This window comes from Antechinus flavipes, chromosome 3 (assembly GCF_016432865.1).
Source record: "Antechinus flavipes isolate AdamAnt ecotype Samford, QLD, Australia chromosome 3, AdamAnt_v2, whole genome shotgun sequence".
NCBI classification, from domain to species: domain Eukaryota; kingdom Metazoa; phylum Chordata; class Mammalia; order Dasyuromorphia; family Dasyuridae; genus Antechinus; species Antechinus flavipes.
In genome coordinates, this window is record NC_067400.1 from 314,324,208 (window position 1) to 314,335,605 (window position 11,398).

Below are 11,398 nucleotides of genomic sequence, written 5' to 3' on the forward strand. Positions count from 1 at the left end.
AAAATAAATTTTTATTGACATATTTTTTCCTATCCTCCCAGAGAACCATCCCTTGTAATAGAGGATTTTTTAAAAGAGGAAGAAAAGCATAGGTCTTGGAATCAGGAGGACCTGAATTCAACATCAAGCTCAGACACTTAATAAGTAGTTTTGTGTCCTGGGCAAATCACTTAAGCCCAGTTGCCTCCAAAAGTTAAAAAAAAAATAGAAGAAAAAAGAGTTTTATCAGAGATTTGATACAGCACATCAGGTACCTCTTTAACCTAGTTACACTGATTCTGTAATAGTAAGGGGTTTCAGTGGAAAGACAGCCAGACTTGAAGTCAGGAGGAACTCCCTGCCCTTCAAATTCTGCTTCAGACACTTATTAGTGCTGTGACCATGGGAAAAATCACTCAACCTTTCTGAATTTCCCCAGTTGTAAATTAGGGATAACAGCAGCACCTATGTTACATGGTTATTGAGAAAAATGAAATAACATATATAAAGAACGTTGTAAATCTTCAAGTATATTTAAGTACCAGCTCTTATTATTTTTTCTCACCCAGCTTATCCCTGAGGTCCTCTACTGAAGGGGGAACCCACTTCCTCAAATACAGGAAGAGATGGGTTAAAATCTTGCCTCTGTTGTATACTAGTGGCCCTGGAGTAGTCACTTAACCGCTAAACGTTCTGTGCACCTCCCTAAGACTATAAATTGCAGAGAATTCAGTCAATAAATATTTATCAAGCAGGCACTCGGCATCAATTCATGTCTTTCCAGACTTTTCTGAAATCAACCTGCTCATCATTTTTTATGGAAAATAGTATTCTATTACATTCATATACCATAACTTATTCAACCATTCCCCAGTTGATGGGCATCTGCTCAATTTCCAATGCCTTGCCAACACAAAAAGAGCTACTACAAATATTTTTGCATATGTGGATCCTTTTCCTTCTTTTATAATCTCTTAAGAATGTAGACCCAATAGTAATACTGCTAGATCAAAGAATATACACAATTTTACAGCCCTCTGTGCATAAGAATATTTTTAAATGCATAAAACAAACTTCATATGATTACAAAAAGAACCAAAGTTAATGTAAAATAAAGATGTAATTTTTTCCCCATCCAAATTCACGGATACCCTGACATTTATCTGTGGACTCCCAGGTCAAGAATCTCTGCTGTAAGGCCTGGGCCATCATTATCTAGTCCCCCATTAATACATATGAGGGAAGCCAATTTGCTTGTTTGAGATCACCCCAAACTAATGTTCTTTTCAATGCACCAAAATATCTTCTAAGCTGGTTTCATTCATCCCTGTATTTTACATATATTAAGAGTCTGTTTCAACCTAAGGAAAAGAACCACTGCTAGTATTCAAAGGGTGCCTGCTTAGCTCTAATTTATTGACTTTAAACAAAGGATATCAGGAAGATTTGTACAAATGTGTGAGATAGCCAACTACTTGGATTCCTCTTGTTCAGTGCTGTTAACATCTCATTGAATCTTGATTCTGCCATCCAATGTAGTAATTGTCTCTCCCAGCTTTTTATTATCTACAAATCTGACAAATATTTTGTCTAGACCTTTTTCCAATACACATTTTTGGGGGTTCATTCCTTCAATCACTTCCAAAATCTCATATTCTCACTATCTTTTAGCTTATGTCTCTCCATTTTGTCCTCAAATATAGAACTGGGCCCCCAGTCTAATCTTCACTACTTAGTAGCTTGGCATCTTGTCTCTGGGAACGTTGATTTCGTTATGTATCAACACAGTAATTTCTTTGCTACCTATCTCCCAGGTAGGGAAAATCCTTGTGATCTATGAAAGGTGGCAAAAATACAGATTTTATTATAGCTCAAAGAAATAAGTAGAAATAATCTTTTCTAAGTTCCTTATGTTAAAATCGAAGAAACTGAGGCATGGAGAAGTGGGATGAATTAGTGACAAAAGTGGAGGTAGTCCTGGAACCTTTTAAGTTCAGTGTTCTTTCTATTAAATCAGGTTCCTCATTTATTACTTGATGGATTCTAAGAAAGGAAAATCAGACAATTTGGTATTTGTATCACTCATAATCCTTTTTCAAATGTATGTTAACAGTTCCACTGTTTTTTTAAATAGGGAAATACAAGTAAATAATGGGGAGACATGGTTAGACATCTGTTTTTCTAAGGAAAAAAAACAATGAAATATGTGGTTTGTAAACTCAATGTGAATCAGCAGCTTGGTGTAGTAGGCAGAAAAAACAATGGAATCAGGGGGTGTAGTAATAAGGATTTCACCTCTCAGGCTCCCAAGCAATGCTCCAAGACTATATGCTTCAGAGTAGGTGCCAACCTGCAATGTTGGAGGGAGTTTCCTGATGGGGAATTCCCTGTGCCAATGAAACCAGTCAACAAGCATTGACTAAAGTCCTGCTCTCTTCCAGGAATTATGCTAATGCCTGGGGATAAAAAAACAAAATAATTAGTCCCAACTCTCCAAGAGTTTAAGTGGACAGAGAAAAGAGCACATAAATATAAAGAAATAAAAGATAATTGGGGGTGATAGATCATTAGCAATTGTGGGGTGGAGGCTGAGGAAAGCCCCATGTAGAAAGATAGTGGTACATATACTCAGTTTTGAAGGAAACTAAAGATTTTTGAGAAGCAGTTGAATTCAGTTTTAGGCACAATATTTCAAAAAGGATGTTGATAAGCTAAAAATGGAGAGAAGAGGGATGGTAGAATCATATATTTAGAACTAGAAGGAGATCTCAGAGGCATTCTAAATCCAATTCCCTTATCTCACTTAGGTAAGCAAACAAAGAGATTTAGTGATTTACCCAGTCACATAGCATAAAATTTTAACTTAGATTTTCTCACTGCCCAAATCAATGTTCTCTCCACTTGTATCTTACTTGTACTCAAGGATCTTGAGTCTACTCCATAGAAAGATTGGTCAAAGAAACTGGAGATATTTAGACAGATGAAGAAAAGACTTAGAAGGAATAGGTTATTAGATATATTATTGTAGATTCGTTTCAGGTGAGATTTATAGTAATTGTATACACAGGTCTGTTCCTAGGTGGTGTAGTGGATAGAGTACTGGGATTAGGTAAGGCTTGAGTTCAATCTAAATTTAGATACTTCCTAGCTCTGTCATTCTGTCTGCCTCATTTTCCTTAACTGTAAAATGGAAATAACAATAGCACTAACCTCACAGGGCTGTTGTGAGGCTCAAATGAAATATTTGTAAAAGTGATAAGCTCATTGGTTGGTCTTGATAGACACCTAATAATACTTATTCCTTCTTCTCTCTTCTAGCCATGGATATGCTGGAGCCAGCTTGTGAAAGCCAATTACTAAATTATCTGTATGAGTACTGACATCTCAGAAACTGGAAAACCCTACAAATCTGAGTTTAATCTGTTGCTTTGTTGATTGGCTAGACTTAAAGTGAAGAAGGAAATATTAACAATACAATAATACAGATTAAACCTGATTGTGTATACATACATTCCTCCTGACCCCAGAGCCAGCTGTTGAACATTTATCATCATGCTCCTATTTCCAATTTTAAAAATTCCTGTGACTGGGAATACTTGCTGCAAAGAAACTCCCTTCACCCAAGGCAGGACCAAGGCAGGTAGACCCCAATACTACAGACTAAATAAATAAGTCACTTGTAGGCACGTAGTAAATAAGTTATTTGAGTCATAAGAATAGTGAGCTATCAGAGGCTTGTCTTGAAGCCAAGTCTTTCTGACTCCATGTTTGACATTCAATGCACATAATAATGTATTTATTAATTTAATTTAAATTAATTTAATATTTTCAATTAACAAGCATTTTTTTCTCTCCCACCACCCTTCCCTCAATTGAAAAAAAAAAAAAAGAAAAAGAAACAAGAAAAACTCTTGTGACTCATATAACTAAGCCAAATCCATTTTTGGACATGTTTTAAAATGTATGTTTTATCCTACAGCTCAAGTTTATCACTTTTCCTTTAGAAGACTGATAGCATGCTTTATGATTAATTTCTTGAAATGATAGTTGTCATTGCATTAAGTCTTTCAAAATTGTTTATCTTTACAGTGTCATTGTATGAATTGTTCCCCCCCAGTTCTGGTTACTTTACTCTGCATCAGTTTATGAGTCTTCCCAGATTTCTCTGAAATTATTCCTTTTGGCACAAATAGTATTCCATTACATTCACTTCTTTTCTACTTTTTTTTTTTTTTACAATTCTAAATTTTGCTCTTGCCTTAGATAGACCTTATCTAGCTTTCTGAACATAAGTGAGAGATCTAGCTGCTGAAAATGGATAATTTCTCTGAATTTGGGTAGAAACATATATAACACTATTCTTCCCAAGATCCTTCCCTGTGGTTTTCTGGCTCCTATAGTCTCCTCCTGAAACCCTCTGGGCCATTGACAGCCACTCTTTATACTGCCCTTTGTAGACATAAGAAGATGACAGAAAAGAGAAAACAAACTTGGTAAATATCCTGGGCAACCAAACCCTGGCATGCTAATAACCAATTGCAATGACACTGAAGATGGGGTACCTTAAAAGGCTTAACTATGGGCTAGAGAGCCCCTGCTTCCCTCTTCCCTGCTCCCTTGGATTCTGTGCCGTCACCATTCAAACTTCTCAACCCTCAGATACAGTACAAATCATTGTAGTATAGATCTTGGGTCCATTTGATCATGTCTAGCTCAAGGTTTAGCTCAAGGTCTAACCCAGAAAGCCCACTGCTTTCAAGTAATACCGGGAAGGGGATAAAACTGTATAAAGATATGTCTATCCACTTCATAAAACTTCACTGAAACTCAATAACAAGAAACTGATATTAAGATACCAATGGAACATTCTGAGCCAGAGTTTTTAACTTGGGAATATATGGAGAAATTTGAGGTTGGGTTGAGGAGAGGTGGTTTATGAATTTGAATGGGAAATAGTTTATATCTTTATTTTCATTAAAACTTCTAATTGAAATTTATCATTGCCTTTAATTATTTAAAATCATTTTTTTCTGAGAAGGGACCTTAGGTTTCATCAGACTTTGGCAGACTGCCAAAGACTCAGAGAGCTTAAGAACCTCTTGTCCTAAGTTACATTCAACTCACTCTACCCACGCTATTCTCTCTGTTTACATTTTCAAATCACACTTAAAGTTGCAGAAACTCCAGGGGACTGATAACTACCTTATACTTCAATTTGAGGATTGAAGATGGAGAGTGCCAATTAGAATTAATACCTGCTAACTTCTGGGGAAAAGCTAAAAGACAAGAGTTCTCTTTCCCTGTAGGCAATGATAATTTCATTTTTATTTTTACTTTATATGCCTCATGCCTAACATAGTATCTGGGACATAGCAGGTGCCTAATAAATGCTTATTGATTGATTGATTGTGATTCAAAAAGTAAAAGCTAAGAAAATTTTGTCCTTTCCTGCAAAAAACATGGATAAAAAGAGACAGTGTGAAATAAAGGATGATTAAAGAAGCAAACCAGCCAAACCCTGGGGCTGGTGAAAGAAATAAAGCTATAGATATAGAGAGAGAGAGTGGAAGCAAGAGATCTTTCTAGAGGCTTAACAAATACTGGCAAGGAATCTCCACATGACTTTCTCCTTTCTATTTCTATTGTTTCCTAGGTAAAACTGGTCCATCCATTCTCATTTCAGAGCTATTATCTGCCGGAGCCAGTACCAAGAATATTTTTTTTGGCTTGTGCCATGATGGATGATGGATGTCTAATGTTTTGAGACTCTATGCCCAAAATTACACATTTGCCCATGTGTCATCTGGGAGCTACCAAAAACAAAAGAAAACTCTTCCCAAAATATATGTAGATTGGATTATAACTGGCTTTATAAAATGGGTTTGAAATGTGTAGATTATAATGAAGAGACAATGAAGAGACATGGATGGGGGACTCTGGATCACTTTTTTTTTAAAGGGCTGTGATTTCACTGATATGGGGAACTCCCAGTGTGGTAACTTCCTTTATCAATGCAGAGAAGCATGTGCTCTGCAAAATGGTTTTAGAGAATTTCATACTTGGATCACTGAAAGGGTTAAGCGATTTGTCAAAGTTAATACTACCAGTAGACGTCAAAAGGCAAAATTTGAATGCAGGTTTTCCTGGCTCTGATAGCAATTCTCTATGCTGGGCTTTCTTCAAGCAAATTGAAATGAAACAATTTAGGAGAAAAGATAGAAGAGCTGTGGGGAGAGGAAAGGGGAGAGGAAAGGGAAAAGGAAGCTGGGAGGAAAATTGTCAGAATAAGAAGCAGAAAGTTGTTGAAGAGGAAAGAAGGGTCATTTTGCAAAATATACAAAAAAAATTCTGCGCTCTACATTTAGGTAAAAGATAGACTGGATTAAGAAAATTTCTGCAAGAAAGTGGGACTGGCCTAGGGACTGCTTGGAGTCTATCCTGGCTTGAATGGAGGGAGGCTAAGAGAAATGAGACAGAAAGGACCTAGTGACCAATAGTGCCAGAGTGAAAGGGAAAGCCCTGGCTTGAACTAAGGGAAAAAGGAAAAAGAGGAACTGGGAAGGAGAACTAGAGATGCCTGTAAAACCCTGTTTTGTGTCAAGTTGCTGCAAATGAGTCATGAGATACCTTGTTCCAGTAATTTACTAGAAATGGGGCTCTATACCCTGAGATGGAAAGAAAGTTGTTTTGTATTTTAGATGATTGAGCAGGGCTTTAAAGGGAAGAATATTGCAGAAGAAGAAAAGAGGAGAAAGATATCTTTGAGCACTTGAAAAGGGGACTCTGGAGAATAAATCCTCCCCAAGTAACTTTAAAAGAAACGTGTATATAGAACAGTTTATTTTCTTCAAATCATAGAATCTTAGTGATATGAATAGGTAAATTGCAGATATACAGTGTAGTTATAAGATCAATCTTTATTCAGCTTAATAATATGTCTAATTCATATCTCTTCTTCTCTCTCTCTCCTCTCTCTCTCTCTCTTCTCTCTCTCTCCTCTCTCTCTCTCTCTCCTCTCTCTCTTCTTCTTCTTCTTCTTCTTTTCTCTCTCTCTCTCTCTCTCTCTCTCTCTCCTCTTTCTCTTCTTCTCTCTCCCTCCTTCCCTCACTCTCTATCTTTTTTATCTTCTTTCTCTTTCTGTCTTTCTCTGTCTCTCTTTCTCATTTGCCTCAACATGCAACACAGTGTTCTTTCTGGGAGTCTGACCTGCAGAGAAATTAGGAGCAAGAGTGTCTGGTGTGCCCAATAAATGATATGTCATGGTTCCAACTTAGAACTGAAAAAAGAGTGAAAGGCTGCAAGTTTGAATGGAATTCACTTTTCCTAGTGTTCTTCAGTAATGATTGCATCTTTTTCTTAGTTCGTTGCTACTGTGGAACCTTGAAATGAAGCTTGAGTATCTCTTGTCTCTTTTGTCTTCCCAATGTTGTGGCAGAGTAAACATAGTTCTAAACTTGGAATCAGGAAACCTGAGATTAAAGCTTATCTTAGACACTTAGCTAGCTGTGTGACAATGGGCAAATTGCTTTACTCTATCTTTAAATTTAGCTTTAATTATAATGAGGAAAGCACTTAGCAAACCTTAAAACACTGACATAAAATCTGACTTATTATTTTTCTTTGATGTTATCAGTTGCTGGTACTAGCACCACTGATAGTCAACATTGAAATTCTTTGCCTTAGTCAATGAACTCTGTGAGCTGTTATGACCAAAAAAAAAAGGGGAAAAAAAAAAAAAACATTGCCTGTTGGCCACTGACTCCTTGTCCTCTGTCTGTAAATCTTTCCAAACAAAGCTAGGGTAATACTATAGACCAAGATGTTCCCATAAATCATTTCAAGCATTCTCTAAATTCTACATGTCCTGACTTTTCCTTCTCATTCTCTAATCTTTCTGGAAATTCCTCAAAGATGCCTCAAAAATGCTTTGCAGGTACAAATGAGAGATGCCCTCCTGGGATCTCTGCACAAGAACCAGCACCAGGCTCTGGAGAGTCTTGATCTCTGGACATGGGGCCAACTTATCCCTCATTCCCCAAATGATAATAATTAATAATAGCTAACACTTTCCTATAACTTTAAGATTGATAAAATATTTTACAAATATTATCTTATTTCATCTCTCACCAATTCTGGGAGGTAGGTGCTATTATTATCTCCATTTTACAGATGGGAAAACAGAGGCAGACAGGTTAAGTGTCTTGCCCAAAGTTACACAGCCATGTAAGTGAGGATTTAAACTCTGGTTTTCTTGACTATAAATTCAACTACTCCATCTCCTAGTGCAACTTTGTTGCCAGACTCAAACCGAATTAGATACAAAGAACTAATCTCAGAGCCATTATGTTTATACCAATGACCAAAGTGGGTTCCATAGCAAGAGAGTCTTGCTTTTTTCTGACACTCACTATTATAAACGCATCAACCCATGATTCACACTATTCACACTTCCCCTCTGTTTCCCTCTCCATGTCACCTCTTGTATAACCACTTGGGTTGTTTTGCCAGGCTCATCCAACAGCTGAGAAATATCCTGACCACTCCTTAATAGCTATAATGAAGGTAATAGGATGCCTTTCTAAATTGGTAGAACAGGCCAGATATCTTGTTCTATTGATGTAACTTTTCAGAATACAGGATCACCCTCACACAAAGAGGAGCTAGAATTTTATGTTAGTAAAAAGAACATAATTATTTTCAAGAGCTGAAAAATATTACTATAAAAATCCTACTCAACTCAACACTCCTCAAAAAGCCATTTTAAAATATCTACTATGTTTTAAGACACTGAATTCAAATTAAAAGGGTATGTGTATGCAAACCTCTACAACAGACATCCTATTTGCTAATAGCTAGAGAGTTTATTTGCTATTCTTCAGCCCTCTGGATACGTGTTGGACCCTGTAGGAAGCAATGACACAAGTTAGAAAAAGTAGAGATTCATAATTTGATTCATCTTTTACTTCCCCCTTTCTTCCACATTCAATCATATTCCTACAACTGTGGATTCTTAATAAGTCACTTTTATATAGTATTTTAAAGTTTACCCTCACAGTAATTCTATGAAGTAGTTAATGCAAGTTTAATTATATCCATTTTATAACTGAGGGAACTGAGGCTCAGAGGGGATGAATTATTTGCTCATTATAGCCCACCTACAAAGTTTAAGAGTCTGGAGATGAATCCAGGCCTTCTATTCCTAAGATTAGTTCTCTTTTAACTATATCACACTAATTCCACAGTGCATCCTGGATTGTTTCCCGCATTTTCATTCCTGCTGAAATCCTTCCTAGACCTTTTGGTCTCATTCCTGTAGCCTCATTATTAGTCCCCTAATTAGTTATCTTATCTTCACTTTCTTTTTCCTTTAATTAATCCTACATTTACTAGTACAAACTTTTGAAAGTATTAGTTTAATCATGACACTTTATTGTTCAGAAGCCTTCAATGGCTCCCTATTATCTTCTCCCAATAATGTCAAACTCCTTACTATTCAAGGCTTACCACAAAATTATCCCTCCCTTTCTTTCCATCCTTATCTCCCTCTACTATCATATATGAATTCTATGTTCCATCTAATTGGACAACTTGTCATGCTCTAAAATATTCTATACTACTTTTAAGGTCTTTGATAATGTAATTTCCTGCCCCATCTTTGACCATCAAACATTTTTCCTATACTTCAAGTCTCAACTCAAATGCTACCTTTTACATAAAGATTTCCCTCACCAAAAAAAAGAAAAATTATAGCCAATATTTCCTATAAAGACCTTATTTCTAAAATATATAAAGAACTGTGTCAAATTTATAAGAATACAAAACATTCTTAAATTGATTAATAGTCAGAGACTATAAACAATTTTCAGATAAGGAAATTAAAGCCATCTATAGTCATATGAAAAATTACTTTAAATCACTATTGATTGGAGAAATGTAAATTAAAACACTTCATACTTCTCAGATTGGCTAAAATGATAGGAAAAGATAATGATAAATGTGGGAAAACTGAGATATTAATGCATTGCTGATGAAGTTGTGAACTGATTCAACCATTCTGGAAAGCAATTTGGAACTGTGCTCAAAGGACTAAAAAATGGTGCATATCCTTTGATTCATCAGTCCCACTATTGGGCCTATATCCCAAAGAATCAAAATAGAGGAAAAAGGACCCACATGTACAAAAAATATTTGTAGCATTTTTATGCTTTTTTTATGCTAGCAAAGAATTGGAAAATGAGTAGATGCCCATCAGTTGGGGAATGGCTGAATAAGTTATGGTATATGAAAGTAATAGAATTTTATTGTTCTGTAAAAAATTATGAACAGCATGATTTTAGAAAAACCTAGAAAGATTTACATGGATTAATGCTGAACAAAACAGGCAGAGCTAGAAAAACATTGTACACAGCAACAGCAAGATTGTACAATGATCGATTATAATGGACTTGCTTCTTCTCAGAGCTTCAGTGATCCAATGCAATTCCAATAAACTTGGAATAGAAAACACCATCCAAATATAGTGAGAACTATGGAGACTGAATGTAAATCAACACATGCTATATTCACTTTTTTTTCCTTCTGTTTTTTTTTTCTTCTCATGGTTTTTCCCTTTTCTTGTGATTTTTCTCTCCCAACATGATTCATAAGGAAATATATTTTTTAAAAAAATGAATGTGCATGAATAATTTTTAATTGTTTCTATATATAACTGGGGAAAATTAAAAATTAAAAAAAATTTCCCCTGACCATACCAGAGGAAAATAATCCTCCCCTCCATTGAACACCTATGTAACATCTTGTTTTTACCATTTATAAGATTCATCACATATGAACTCATACTAACCATTTGTGCTTATATTTGATGCTTCTCTAAAAACTCTATTAAAGGTGATTCTTTGTATATTCTATAGTAGTTTGAATATAGGAAATTCTTAATATATATCTATTAAATGGATGAACAATTAGCCAGTATTTGAATCAGATTTGGAATACATGTTTGGGGCATATATTGAAGAAATTATATATATATATAAAACAATGGCTACCCACATATGCTGCTATGATCATTTCTGAGACCAGGGTTTGGCAAACATGTGACAAAAGTGATACCAGTATGGCCAGACTGGGACATTATGTGAAGCAGGGGGAGTTTTTCTTTGGTGTACTTTGTCTGCTCTATAAAACTGTGACTCCACTATCCACAACCTCAGTTACATCTCACCATCTTATTATAGAATCCCACTGTCTCACTTTAATTGGTGGCAGTGGTTTTAAGGGATGGACCTATAAGTGAAGCCTTGAACTCTCTAATATATGAGGGAAGGGACTAAGCAGCCTTGACCTTTTCCCACTATCCCTACTCTTTTCCTCTAGCAAGTTCAACATTTCTCCCCTCACTTCACTCCAGAGCCCAATCTTT